Below are 15,594 nucleotides of genomic sequence, written 5' to 3'. Positions count from 1 at the left end.
GATTGCCGCTTTAAAAAAAGCTGGAGATTTCTAAAATCGCTCACTTTCTGAATATCTCATCCTATTAAATTTCCCCCCATGGTTTGTGATAATGTAAAATATATATATATCGAAATGTTAACCAAAAGGAGACAGGCTCTTGAGCAGCATAAACAGCGTGATTGCAAAGTAATGATGGGAAAAAAAATCACTGGACTGAAAAATCAAAGATTTTTGCCCATTTTAAGATATTTTACCGGGGGTGGACAGCTCTCTATAGCAGGGCACTATGGAAAGCCATCCACCCCGTCGCTTATTTGCTGGCACAACCAGCAGATGAGAACCGATGATGATGCGGGAACGTGCATCAGAGCTCACTAGTCATTGCTGCCCCGTACACACTGGGCGGCTTTGAGCTGAAAGCAGATCAAACGACAAAATTGAGCTGCTTTCAGCTGAAAATCGCCCAGTGTGTACGGGCCTTAAGCCTTTATTTCTACTGCCAAGTGAAGCTTTGTCACAGATAGATAGATAGATAGATAGATAGATAACACACACACAAATGCACTATTTGCCACTGTTTTTCCTTGTTACTATATATATACACATGTACGCAATACTCCAATCTCGCTCTCTGATACCCCTTTCACATCGCACTTTTAAAACGGTATATTGCCGTTTTTTTTCCATTTTAAAAGGTTTAAGGCTGCAATGTGAAAGTGCCAGAGTTGATTTACCGGTTAAAGTTAACCGGTATTTCAACACTGTTAAAAAGCAGAGTCCTACACGTTTTAAAGCCGTTTTTTTGGCAGTTTGAACAGCTCTATTTCAATGGCTTGAAACGTGTCCCTTGGGGGTTAAACGGGTTGAATGGTATTAAATGATTTTTAAAACGGTTTTCACCTGCAATGTGAAAGGTCTCAAGGCTCAGACCCGTTTTAAAGTCCCATTTAAGAATACCGTGTCATAACCCATTTCTGCAATGTGAAAGCAGTATTATTCAATATATACGGGCTGTCTGATCTATTCAAATACCCTGTTGGCTGGAATTTTACAGAGATGCAATAACAGGGAGGCGCCCAATGGGTCGGTCAAATAATGAGACCAATAGAAGCCTGAACCTACACAAGGATATTCTAGTCCAATAAACAGATCCAGAAGTCCAAATATAAATGCATTAAAGTCTTTGTTTCATAAAAATGATGATATAACATCTTATTCCTGTATACAATTCATCTTCGCCATAATAACAAGCAGAGCCCCCCTATATGAAAGGGCCAAGCTTTCATCGCTGTGGCTCCAACTCTATGGAACTCACTTCCCCGCTCAGTTCAAGGAGCTTCCACTCTGTAAACATTCAAAAATAGACTAAAGACCACAGGTGTCAAACACAAGGCCCGCGGGCCAAATCCAGCCCGCCAGACCTCGTCATGTGGCCCGTGCGAGGAGATAGCATGCAGGGACAGTGTGTCTAAAACAGGAGTGCTGCGGGCCGCGTCCATGTCCGCCTTACCTGTTCCTCCACTGTCGGCGGCCATGTTCCTGTAGGCACATATGTATGCGGCTACAGAAACATGGCCGCCGGCCTCCACAGCTACGTGGAGGAGGGCCCGGCCGCCTGTCCCCTCTGATGCCCGGCAGTGACAGACACTGGGTGGGGACGTCATGACGATGACGCCGCCCGCCCATGCGTCTGTAGAGAAGTAGGAGCAGGCAGGGAAGCTGGACCGGGAGTCGGGGACAGTGTGGCCGCAGCAAGCAGTGAAGAAAAGCTGGAAGCCGCAGCAGCTGCAGGACAGACGGAGAAACAGTAAGTGAGGATGAGGATCACACTCACAATAAAAAAAATATATATCTGCTGTTTCCTGAGGTGTCCCCGTGTATAATAATAATAATGCCATGACACCACAGGCTGCTCCTCCTGTATAATCATTTATGTGTCATGGCATTACTTTTATTATATTATACAGGGGGAGCAGTCTGTGGTGTCATGGCATTCATTTTATATTATAGAGGGGGAGTAGCCTGTGGTGTCATGGCATTATAATTATACAGGGGGACCTACAAATACAACCGGCCCTTTGAGGGTGACCAAACTGCTGATGCGGCCCTCGATGAATTTGAGTTTGACACCCCTGCTCAAGACTTTCCTGTTCACCCAAGCATTTCACTAAGGTCACTTCTTAAGATTGTTTTGTACTTTGTGCTATAATCATTTATTTGGACTTTGTCATTCTTTAACCCCTTCCCGACATATGACGTACATTTACGTCATATGTCGGGTGCGGGGGAATCAAGCCAGCTCACGGAGTGAGCTGGCTTGACAGAGAGCAGGTAATGGCTGTATATTACAGCCAGGTCCCTGCTCTCACGGCCACGAGCGGCGAGTTCGCCGATCGTGGCCGTTTAACCCTTTAAGCACCGCGGGCAAAGCGACCGCAGTGCTTAAATAGCTGATCGGAGGGGGGGCGCCCCCCTCCGGCGCCGATCGGGGCCCCCCGCAGCGAGATCGGAGGGTGCCGATCGGTTGCCATGGTAGCCAGGGGTCTAATGTAGCCTCAGGCAGGATGTAATAGGAAGTGCATAAAATCACTACGTTCAGCCATAGAGCTCTATGGCTGAACCTAGTACAGGCGATCGCGCCCCCTAGTGGTCAAGTACACTAGGGGGCCTTGTAGTAAAAGTAAAAAAAAAAAAAAATAAAGTTTAAAAATAAAAAAAAAATAAAAAAATATTAAAAGTTCAAATCACCCCCCTTTCCCCATTTCACAAATAAAAATAAATAAAAAAAAAAAAAAAAAAACATATTTGGTATCGCCGCGTTCCTAAAAGTCCGATCTATTAAAATATAACATTAGTTATCCCGCACGGTTAAAGGCGTAAACGGAAAATAATTCCAAACGCCAAAACTACGTTTTTTGGTCGCATCGCGTACCCAAAAAAAAATAACTAAAAGAGATCAGAAAGTCGCCCATATCCCATAATTAAATTAATTAAAAAGTACACTTCAGCCCGCAAAAAATGAGCCCTCACCCAGGTCCGTAGGTGGAAAAATAAAAAAGTTATAAGCCGCAGAACATGGCGACGCAACGCAAATTAGAAAAACCGTAAAAGTTGCGATTTTTTTTTTTAGTGGTAAAACATAACGAAAACTATATAAGTTTGGTATCACCAGAATCGTAACGACCCATAGAATAAAGATAACCCATCATTTTAAACGAACTATGAACTCCAAAAAAACCGTAACCAGCGCAAAATTGTGGAATGGCGTTTTTTTTTTTTTTTACCCCACATTGAATTATTTCCTGATTCCCCAGAATATTATACGGTATAGTAAATGGTACCATTACAAAGTACAACTTGTCCCGCAAAAAAAAAGCCCTCATGTGTCTATATAGCCGGAAAATTAAAAAAGTTACGCTTATTTGAACGCAAGGAGGAAAAAAAAAAAAAAAATTAGCATAAAAGGCAATGTCGGGAAGGGGTTAAGATCTACATGGACTCCGAATGGGAATAGTAATGTGACCGGAACCATGGCGAGATTTACCCTATACAGCGCAATGCTTTCACATCGCAAAGCCGGGTCTGACCTGGGATCTTGATCCTGGGTCCGACTCTTTCACCTGGGTCAAATTGCGAAATTACCAGAATTATTCCGTTTGGTGCTTTCACACAGCACCTTGAGCCTTATTCTATTTCACTCTCAGAGGCAAATTCCTTCTCAAATAGACAAAACCATGTGCACTGCAGGTGGGGCAGATGTAACATGTGCAGAGAGAGTTAGATTTGGGTGGGCTTTTACTTCAAAGTGAGATCTATATTCCAGTGTACAAATAAAGCAGTCAGTATTTTCCCTGCACAGAAACAAAATAACTCACCCAAATCTAAATTCTCTCTGTACATGTTATATCTGCGCCCCTGCAGTGCACATGGTTTTGTCCATTTGAGAAGGAATTTGCCTCTCAGAGTGAACCAGAATAAGGCCCCTTGTCCGGGGTTATTGCCTCGATATGAAAGAGGTATTACGTTTTCCGCAGCCAAACAGTTACCAGTACCCAGACTGCACTTATATGTCATTTCTCTGGCATTAATGCCGACACTGGGAATTAACCGAGAAACTTCCACCTCCTCTAGTGTAGGTTACTGCTATGTTTCAGAGCAATTGTACTACAGACACATCTCATACTACGGGCCTGAATCTGAGGTGCACATAATGTATTTGCAATTACGACTGTTCTCTCACCTGGCGGCCCGGCCCTGTACAAACATCTGCTGGTACATCCAGTATCGTGAGCCAGGCCGCATAGGCAAATGGGGGGTGCCTTAAATTATGACAATAGCACTGGTATATAATATGATCAGTAGAGCTGCCACCACACCATGCAGTGTAAGGGACAGAGCAGAGATGCTGCACATGCCCAGTGTACCAGCTTCTTATACCACATTTACTGTATGTGTGGATCTGAGCCCACAAACATCACAATGGACAAGAGAGCAGCTTCCAGGAGGAAGAAACAGGAGCCTTACCATGAAGTGGGAGCTTGTGAGCTTAGAAAGTGCAGTACTGGTTCTATGTTTGTGTATTTATTATAGTGTGTTTTCATGACTACTTATATTATTTTAATGTTTGAAACAGCCTATTCTATAGGCCATCTGTACTGTTAAATATTAATGCTGTATTCCATACAGTATCCAGTGTATAAAAAGACCAATTTTCAGCGATGTTACCGCTCCCCCAGACTCACGTACTTACTGCAATGCCCTGCAAAGTGGAAGATTTTGGATTACATTTGGAAACCCCCCAGCCACAGGGCTGGACCGCACCGCTCCCTGCCCTCATCTTGCAACAGTACATAGGAACTATTTTATCCCCCCTCCAACCAATCTAGAATAGCATCCATTGTAGACGGTCAGGGAGATGCAGTGGCGTAAGTTCATACCAGGTGTCTACTACACATACATAGCAAAAGAGACCCCCCCCGATCTACAGACAGCATCTGCAACCCATAGATAGCAATTGTTACACCCCCCCCACATACACTACAGATAGTATTGGTGGCTCCCAGATCCTACAGACAGCATCTTTGACCCCATATACCACAGACAGCACCTTTGACCGCTAGATAATATTGGTTTTGCACACCATAATGCCCCTTAGACGTACACACACACACACACACACACACACACACACACACACACAATAATGCCTATTACACATTGTGCAACACACCGCAATGCCCATTACATGTTTTGCCACACACCACAATACAAGCATAGCTCTGCCCCCCGCAAATTGTACATCACTCAGTGTATATACAGCTTGCACACCACCAATGGATCAGCGTCACAATTAAAAATACTCCCCTACTCCCAAAAAGGAAGATTTATGGTCCCTAATTCGTGAGAGATTATCTAAAAATTCAATCTCTACTCTGTTTAAAGAGAATGCCTATAAAATGTATTATCGCTGGTACTTGGTACCGGTTAGACTAAATAGAATATATAGCTCTGCTTCTCCCCTATGCTGGAGAGGCTGTGGAGAGTCCGGCACTTTTTTACACATATGGTGGACATGCCCTAAAATTGTAGTTTTTTGGGAAGAAGTGGCAACTTTATTGGGTAAAGTGTTACTTACTAAAGTTCTTAGGGGACCATGGTCCTTTCTTTTAGGACATCCAATAGCTTTCCCCAGACCCACTTTCTGAAAAATTACCATCCCAGATACTTAACGCTGCAAGGTGCCTAGTTACCTCACACTGGAAAAACCTAGACCCCCCTCAAGCAGTTATAAATAAGATATGGTTTGTAGCTTCCATGGAGAAGATAAAAGCATTTCTTCAACAAATACTTAAACTTTATTCAAATATGGAATCCTTGGTTTGTTTTTATCCAATATCTTTGTAGCAGAAATTCCTCTGACCATCTTGAGAGTTATGTAATCTAAATCTTAATTGAGACCTCTTCCATGGTAATTCCTTAAAATTCCACTCTATTTTTTTTTTTAACTCTTGTTTTTCATATATATATTTTTTTTCTTCAATATCCCCAGGCAAACCCTTTCTATTTACCTTATTTTTTTCTTTTTCCTTCCATACCATTCACCCTTCTTACTTTAACTGTTAATTAGGAATTAATGTTTGTTACGCATTTGACAATTTAAAGAACATGTCTTAAAATACATGGTTTATTGCAATACTTGTAAAACTATGTAATTTTATTAATTTTTTGTTTAAAAAAATTGAGTTAAAAATTTCAGTCGCCATGTACTTTGCTATATTTTGAACAGTCGCCATGTACTTTGCTATATTTTGAACAGTTGCCATGTACTTTGCTATATTTTGAACAGTCGCCATGTACTTTGCTATATTTTGAACAGTCACAGTGTACTTTGCAACATTTTGAAGGACATTGTCCCTTTTTATTGTACGTATTTCTTGTATATTGTGAAATGTTTATTTAATGCCTACTTTTCTCAAGACTGTCTCAATAAAATATATATATAATAAATGAATAAAAAAATACTGCGCAGGCAGGTCCATTATGTGTACAATCTAGTGATGTGTATAGTCAATATCAGAGGTTTCTGGGCTCTGGGGAGTTCAAGGGAAACTGCCTTGTTAAAATCCTACATAGCCAAAATCTTACTGTGTGTATGCACCACTACATCTGCTCCTGTGTCCTTAAGGGGCATACACAAGGGGCATTTCTAAGTCATTTGACTAGCTAGCTTAGGAATGAAGCGATCCGCGTATACACCCGGTGGCGATGCGTGGTCGCCATCGCCAGCCGAGATAGGAAGTGCATGTACTGTCTATCCTGCTTACATCGCCTATCAGCATAGGCAAAAGACTGCTAAGCACAGATCTCTCACGTCACATGGTAGGTGCATCGTATGTGTGCAGTGATCTGTGCTTAACCACATCCCTCAGCACAGAGGCTCCAAACTCCTTGTGTACAGGGCTTCTCCGGTGCTGTGTGCCTGGCCTCCCCCTCTGCCCCGGTCTTTTAACCAAAATCATGTGGTTCTCCCAGCCCCGGAAAGGGGGCAAGTCCCCTGATTTCCCTGGAAGCCTCCCTTTGCCACCCAAAACAGAGTACAAGGAGGAGGGAGCAGCAAAGTAGGTAAGTATGCCTCAAGGGAAAGTATGGATGTGAGGTCTTAGAAGTTACACATCAGCATACCTCCCAACTTTTGATCTGAAGAAATAGGGACACTCGCGAAAAGGGGGCGGGGCGTATGCAAATGAGGGTGCTGCTTATGCTAATTAGCCGCGACCTCATTTTCATACGAGAATAGACGCGGTGCGCATGCGCACAGCGCCTATTCTACTAGATTGGGGGGTCTCCCAACTGCCACCCCCCGCAGCGGGACAATGCCTGCCGCGGGTGGGACAGCGGGACAGGACCCGAAAATCGGGACTGTCCCTCTAAAATCGTGACAGTTGGGAGGTATGCATCAGCCACCTATATTAAGTACAACAAAGATCCAGACTCCTCCACAGCTTACTGAGACAAGCAGAATCCGGCCCTAAATGCCTTGAATTAAAAAAAAAGAAAAAATAAAAAAAAAAAGTGACAAACCCGCCCACCATGGTTTTAACCACCTTTTTTTTTACTATAGCACCTCTTAAGCCCTATGCACACAGGCCGATTTTGCCTAGCCTACACGCTGAGCGATGCTGCTAGGGAAATCAGCGTGAGAAAATAAGAGTCATTTTTTATAAAAAAAAAAAGAGGAGTACAATTGAACATATTGCTTCCAGAGTGCCTCTACCCTTTTCTCTGCCTTTTTTCTTTTCCTTACCAATTATAACAAATTCAATTTTTAGTGGAGACACTGTAAACTGCCCCACATTACACGCATCTATACGCTGCACCACATCACTACAATACACGCCTTTATAGGCTGCACCACATCACTACACTACAAGCTGCACCCCATCACTACAGAACAAGCCTCTATACACTGAACCAGATCACTACAGCACACGTCTATTCGCTGCACCACTTAACTACAGCACACGCCTCTATACGCTGCACACCATCACTATAGTACACGCCTCTATACGCTGCACCACATCACTACACTACAAGCTGCACCCCATCACTACAGAACAAGCCTCTATACACTGAACCAGATCACTACAGCACACGCCTCTATGTGCTGCAACTCATCACTACAGCACACGCCTCTATGTGCTGCAACTCATCACTACAGTATACGCCTCTATACGCTGCACTAGATCACTACAGTACATGTCTCTATATGCTGTACCTCTATACGCTGCACCCCATCGCTAAAGCACACACCTCTACACTTTACCAGATCACTAAAGCACACACTTCTATACGCTGCTCCACATCACTACAGTACACCCCATTACTTCATTACACGCTGTACCCCATCAATAAAGCTCACGCCTCTATACGCTGCACCAGATCCTCCTCCTCCTCCTCCTCCATCCATCCATCCAGATGGTGCACAGGTGTACCCATTATGAGGTAGAACAGCACACAAGTACAAAATAGATTACCAGAATTTCACAATAATCGTGACAAATTATTACAATAATACAGGACAGCTATCCTTATATGGAAGACAATGAATACAAAAAACCCACAATCACATTAAAATCGTTATATAACTCCTTGGTACTGATATTATGAAGATGTCACACCCTAACTTTCTGGTGGATAAGCAGAGTCCAAACCAATCCCCAGGGAGTACGGGGAATATGGTATTCGGTAACGGATTTCAATAAAATAAAGTCCCGGACTATTGCCCAGCTGGAGGATAGTATTTATTACCCACAAATGATGGGTATTTAGTCCAATGATCCGATAGTCTGTATAATTAGCAAGGAGTCCTCGCAATAGGGGGCGATTCAGATTCAGCCTCCTTGTTCGAGGTCTGTTCATAAGCAAACCACAGGGAGAGAACAGCTTCGGCAAGTTTTACACTTGTCAAACCATTCTCTCCGGACAGAAAGGGCTGGAGGCGGTATCAGGGGGAACACCCAGCCGTTCACGGGCGTCCCCATAAAAATGCTGGGTGTGCCCCTGCTATTACAGGTGGGGGGGGGGGGGGGGGGGGGCATTTGACCGAATGCAGCCTAGCAAATAAGTCTGAATCAGGCCCTAAGTTGGAGTGGCACGTGATAAATGGGCGGCTGGTCCGGAACTTGGTTGCAAAAAGGAACTGCTCAACGTGTTTCAGTGTTGGTCACACCTTGTTCAGGAGCGGATTGCCATCCCCACACACAATAACAGTCTCCTCTAGTCTCCATACCTTCAAGCGTTTCCTGAAAATTAACCTCTTCACGCAGCTTATGACAATCCAGAACCACATAACCATTTCCTCTCCAATTACTGTACATCCCCTCTGTACAGTCCAATCATCACTCATTATGCTGGGTGATCATCTCGTACAGTCCACCAAGAACGTCTGCAGTCTGGTGGACCGTCACACAATAGAGATCACCTATTCTTGTGTATGAATGCCAATTTTACGATGGATTGTAAATAGGCTGACCCCCGCTCACCCCACTGCCACCCGGGCAGTGCGGTGTGGAGCCCATAGACTACAATGGGCTATCTCCATCTCAGAATGGCGATAGCCCTTGATACATCGGGCAGCTTTGCATCCCCATAGAAACCTATGGGGGATGTGGCTGGCGGCGGTGCAGGGGGATAGCAGCAGGTATTGGAGAGTCCTGCTGCGGTCCCCCTTTGATACATTTGGTGATACTTAATACTTGCAGGTAACCCCCTGAAAATGGTTGTTTTCAGGGATTTAGCAGAATATGGTTTGATAAATGGGCCCCTTAGGGCTTTATTTACTAAGAAGGGTTTTCCTGTTGCCCAAAGCAATCAATCAGAATCTACTTATTTATTTAGCATCTCCTAGAAGATTAGATAGAATCTGATTGGTTGCCCATAGCAACATCCCATCTTCAATAGAACATCCATCTTAGTAAATAAACCCTTTAAGGCCCCATACATTAGTCCAACTTGGCCTAAGGACAAGTCAGACCCAATTCCCCTAGAGCTCCCCCCGGCAGACCTAATTGACGATTTGACACTTGGCATGCAATAAATCGCATGCGATTTGTCGCATGTAAAACTCCCAGGGAGCTGCAAGCTGGGGACAGGAGAATTAACATACAAAAGAATGGGCAGCTCTCTCAGCCAATCAGCGGGCAGCCCATACTTTTGTATGTGTTTTTTTTTTTTTAATGTACTGCCCTCCAGGGGATGCAGATTGGGGGCGGAGCTCCGCTCCTGCCTATCACTTCCCCGCTCTGCAGATAGGCCAGTGTGGCACCAGTGGCACACACACCTACCATCGGATGCGATACATCGCTGGTGCTTAACAGCACCCATGATGTGCCATTGGCGGCTGCATGTATGAGATATGTTACGTGCAGGCCATCTGACCACAGTCTCCGGTCCAATGCGCATGGAGCAACGCATTGGATCTGATGTCATACACATGCGATTGGGACCAATTTCACCCAAATTTCTTGGCCCGGTCAATTGGAATTGGGCCCAAATCACATATGTATGGGGGCATTTAGACAGCTTCAAAGATCAAATGCGTGCTAGTGTGTGAAAGACATCATATCCATTACAATAGTGCTTAAACTGTGTAGGTTTACATAAACATTTCTGTTGGCAAATGTTAATGTTGATATGTTGAATCTTTCTACAAAAAAAGAATAATTCCTAGGACTGTGATTTTAGTGCTATATTAAACTAATGCCAAAAACAACTACAAATCTGTTATTGTATTATGTTATTTTCCCTCGAGGACCAAGCCCATCACGGTACTTTGCAGAGTGGACGAGCGACTCATTCACTTTCTGATGTTTATTTAGAAGAACTGAAAGCAGATACCCTGAGAAATACAACAAAGTACAGACAACCCAGCCAATAGTTATATGGGCCTTGTGTAGGTCATGCAACATCGCCAACAACCACCCACAGTGTTGCCTGATGAGGGTCTGTCACAGCTAGGGTTGCCACCTCACTCATCGATTCCTGGAGATTCCCCCTCCTTCATCCTAATGCACGTTATTTACCTCTGTGTAATCGCCCATGTCACCCACACAGACCGCACACTGCCAGCAGCAGCCGCACACCCCGGGAGGGTAATGATTATTAAATAAAGAACAAAAATGTGTGGTGCGCTATTATCAGCGGCTGGCAAGGGGTAGTCACTCCCCTAAAAGAGGTAAATGGTAAAGAGAAATTTTGCCAGCGCTGGCTGAATGATGTTTCAGACGGTTCAAGATTAAAAAAATATATGATTTATTAAACTATACTGAAATATAATGCATAAATAAATATAAAAATAATGCATAACAATCATAAAACTTAAAATAAAGGATGGGGAATGTCACGTGGGGGACATCTAGTGGTATAAAATAGTATATATCAACCTTAAAAAGGAATTCAATGTTATTGAGTGTTTCCAGGGCCGGTGTAAGGTTTCTCAGCACCCTAGGCAGAACTTCAACCTACTCCCCCCCAAAAAATTAAATAAAAAATAAATACATTTAAAAAAATCATCTGGTCCTCACAGCCCTCCTGGGAAGGTGGGAAAGACCCCTGCTTTTCCTGGAGGCCCTCTGCACCCTCCCTTTTGCCACCCACAACTGAGTACAAGAAGGGGGGGAAGCAAAGTAGGGAAGTATGTCTCAAGGGAAAGTATGGAGGTGAGGTCTTAGAAGTTCCACAGTCGCCACCTGCAGTAAGCACAACAAGGATCCTCATAGACATCCTTGATTTTTTTATTTGCATACTTGGCGCCGCCGCCCCAGATCCCAGCGCCCTAGGCAGATGCCTAAAGCTGCCTAATGGTAGAGCCGGCCCTGAGTGTTCCAGAACATATTACCAACTTTGGAGAAGCTGTAGGATGTGATAAATCAGGTATTTGTGTCCTTCCAATAAAAGTAGATCCAATCAGAAGTGCTCTATAATTGCAAGAGCTCAGGATGTCCTGATGGCAACCAAGGGGTCTTTGGTGACTTTTAGGGATCCTGAGGAAGCATACTAATCCGGGGAAACCGGAAGCATACTAATCTGGGGAAACCGGAAGCATACTAATCCGGGGAAAAAAGTTGATTTTATTTACTGGACATACCAACAAGCGATATTTATTGGATGAGCTGTTTATTTGAAATCTCAACAGCGATCGGTACTCTTTACCTAGAACGGCGCCCATCGAATGCACTAAAAAACGGGTGCGATGCGATGCCCGCGATGGCCGCGATTTCCCATTGGGATCAATGTTAAAAGTCAGATTGGACGCGATTTTAGTGTTAAATGCCTCAATGCCCGCGATTTTTCCATAGGAAACAATGTTAAATGGGCCACAGAGCCCTAATAGTCCCCCTGAAGTCTGAAATGGCCCCCACAATTTTTAACGGCACCCCACGATCAACGTCAACCCGAAGCGTGGCGAGCGCAGCGAGCCCGCGAGGGGCGGCGGTACGCGTCCTCCGACCTTTTCATACCCCCACTATCCACGTCGGCGTGGAGTTGAGAATAGAATAGTGTGGCGAGCGCAGCGAGCCACCGAGCCCGAAGCGTGGCGAGCCCCGCGAGGGGACGCGGATACCTTCACAGGTAAACGCGTCCCCTCGCGGGCTTCACAGGTGTCCGCGTCGCCACGGACACCTGTGAAGCCGGCGAGGGGACGCGTATAACTGTGAAGGTATCCGCGTGCGCTCGCCACGCTTCGGGCTCGGTGGCTCGCTGCGCTCGCCACACTATTCTATTCTCAACTCCACGCCGACGTGGATAGTGGGGGTATGAAAAGGTCGGAGGACGCGTACCGCTGCGCTCGCCACGCTTCGGGTTCACGTTGATCGTGGGGTGGCGTTAAAAATTGTGGGGGCCATTTCAGACTTCAGGGGGACTATTAGGGCTCTGTGGCCCATTTAACATTGTTTCCTATGTAAAAATCGCGGGCATTGAGGCATTTAACACTAAAATCGCGTCCAATCTGACTTTTAACATTGATCCCTATGGGAAAATCGCGGGCATCGCGTCGCACCCGTTTTTAATGTACCCGCGATGCCCGCGATTTGTTACCCCCGACGCCTGCGATGCTAATCGCGGGCGCCGTTCTAGGTAGAGAGTAACCAGCGATCTTCTAATGTTGTTACTGGATCCACATATTCTCCTGAATGCCTAGAGCACCATCAGAGGCTGGTTAAGTGACATCATCTTTTCTGGGTTACCTCGCCAGATCCCTAAAAGTTACCAGAGACCCCATGGTTGCCATCAGGACATCCTGAGCTCTTGCAATTATAGAGCAGTTCTGATTGGATGCAGTGCCAGATTAAGGTCTAAATGGACCTGGAGCTGAAAATGATCAAGGGCCTTTTATGCGCGATAATAGGGGTTGTGGCCAGCACCTAATAATGTGGGGGGCGTGACCAGTGTTCTGGTTGGGTGGTCTGCTCATGGGTGTGTCTCTATTTGTGTAAATACTTTCAACTTATTATATAATTACAAATTCCGACACCGACAGGATGCAGGGAGATATATTGCCGGGTGCCCTCCAAAAGGTGCACCCGCAGGACGCCGGTGTCCTAAGATACTTACGGGATGAGGCGGCACTCCAGTCTAAAAAAAATACTGAAAGCCAAAACTTGGTAGACAACATTTTAGCACCTTTTATGTGGTCACCTAAGTTTACCACATCATATACCCCTTATACAAATCAGGCAACACAATAGTAACCCCCTTCTACTGTACTTGCCTCTTACACATTATGCCACATGGAATGAGCCAAAATTCACACTATACCAATTGGATTGAACCAAAATTCACAATATGCTTCTCAAACAGGGACATTGCGCGCATTAAAAATTTACACCATAATGCCCATTACATGTTTAACCACACACCATCATTTCCAATTAACCCATATCAACCAAAAAAGCTGCCCCTTTAGTGACAGCAAAACGAGTTGGTGATCAAGCTGGACCTATTGTGGACACTGCCCACTACCTGCCTATTCTTCTGGGACCCTTCCTACAATTTCTCAACATCTGGAGCACTTTATATTTGGCACAGTGCACTTTATAAAAGGAGCCCCCCATACAAGTCTTGGACTGGGAAAACTACAGCGGCTCATTAGAACCAAATTGGAGTACCCCATCCCATCATCCACATTGGACCGGGACACCTCCAGCGACCCATTGGGGTTACAAATTGGACTCCACTGGGCTGTTTCCCACTTTCCCCACTTGTTGAGGTTTACCAGAGCAGGTTATATCAATAACCTGTTGATTTTAAAGTGTTTTTTTATTTGCATTTTTTATTGTATGTTATGTGATACATATTAAATACCTTTTTATTGTACAGATTGGTTGACTCATTAAAATACAAGAGCGCTGCAATATCCCTCTTTCTTCCAACCCATATGAACCAGCATATCAGATTGAAGGCCCAGCGATTTGGGTTCTAATTAGATCAACTTCGAGCTTCTGTGATGCCAGGGGGGAACTGGCAGCCGTCGGAACTGGGTGGGGGTCCGTAATTAGTGGGTCCCATGTTATCCTATGGGGAAAATGTTCCAGCTATGCCCAGCAGTATCTCCGGTTCCCGGGGGACTAGCGACGCAGAGTTAGGCTCGTTGGAAAGCCCCAGTCCTCATCTACAAAATCTTAGTTGGACAATGGGCCTGGAGCTGTAGCTCCACCAGGCCCATTGTTAATCCGGCCCTGATTGAATCCACTTTTATTGAAAGGATAAAAATACCTGATTTATCACATCTGACAGCTTCTCCAAAGTTGGTAATATATTCTGGAACACTCAATAACATTGGAACATCATTTTTAGATTTCTTTATGCATTATATTTCAGTAGAGTTCATAAATTATATTTTTTTAATCTTGAACCATCTGAAACATCATTCAGCCAGCACTGGCAAAATGTCTCTTTACTGGGTAATGATGATTGCACTGTGGGAGGTGCAGCAGGGTGGCCTGAGGGAGGAGCAAGGCAGCGAATTTTGCCAAGGGCCATCTGTCGTCCCTAGAACCCCCCCTCCCAAACCACTGCAGGCATGCAAATGGTTGATTTGCATAATCATCCATTCGCAGCCTTGGGTGCCGGGGATAAATCAATCGATTGTCAGCGCCTAGCGAATTATTTCTTCAGTGCTCACAGAACTGAGACAACATAGAGGACACTGTGCGAGGACAGGGCGGGCAGCTGACATATAGCCCCTGCACACATAGTATACATATATACAGCCTCCCTACAGTATGCACCCAAACAGTATGTATATACACAGACCCCCTATACATATACACAGCCCCCCTATACACACACAGACCCCCTATACACAGTCCGCACATACACACACATAGTATACATAAAAGCACAGCCTGCACACGCAGATTAGTATACACAGAGTCCAACCTGCACAGACATAGTATACATATCCACAGTCCTTGTGTGCACACACAGTATACATACACATGGGTGTGTCTTTTAAAATGGGTCAATGAGTAATGAGTGCACCAGCTAGATGGTCTGAAAAATGTAAACTGTTGGTAGCTCTCGAGGACTGGAGTTGGCTACCACTGACAT

At 44.8% G+C, this 15,594-nt stretch overlaps 1 long non-coding RNA gene across 5 annotated transcripts in view; it reads right to left on the bottom strand.

The window, feature by feature from the left end:
- The window catches only part of LOC146050176 (uncharacterized), a 135,371-nt gene that overhangs the window by 113,744 nt on the left and 6,033 nt on the right, over nt 1–15,594 (bottom strand). The window lies entirely within an intron of this gene.

Source organism: Crinia signifera, chromosome 12 (genome assembly GCF_055691185.1).
Source record: "Crinia signifera chromosome 12, ASM5569118v1, whole genome shotgun sequence".
In the NCBI taxonomy this organism is placed as follows: Eukaryota; Metazoa; Chordata; class Amphibia; order Anura; family Myobatrachidae; genus Crinia; species Crinia signifera.
This window is presented reverse-complemented; position numbering and strand designations above follow the sequence as displayed.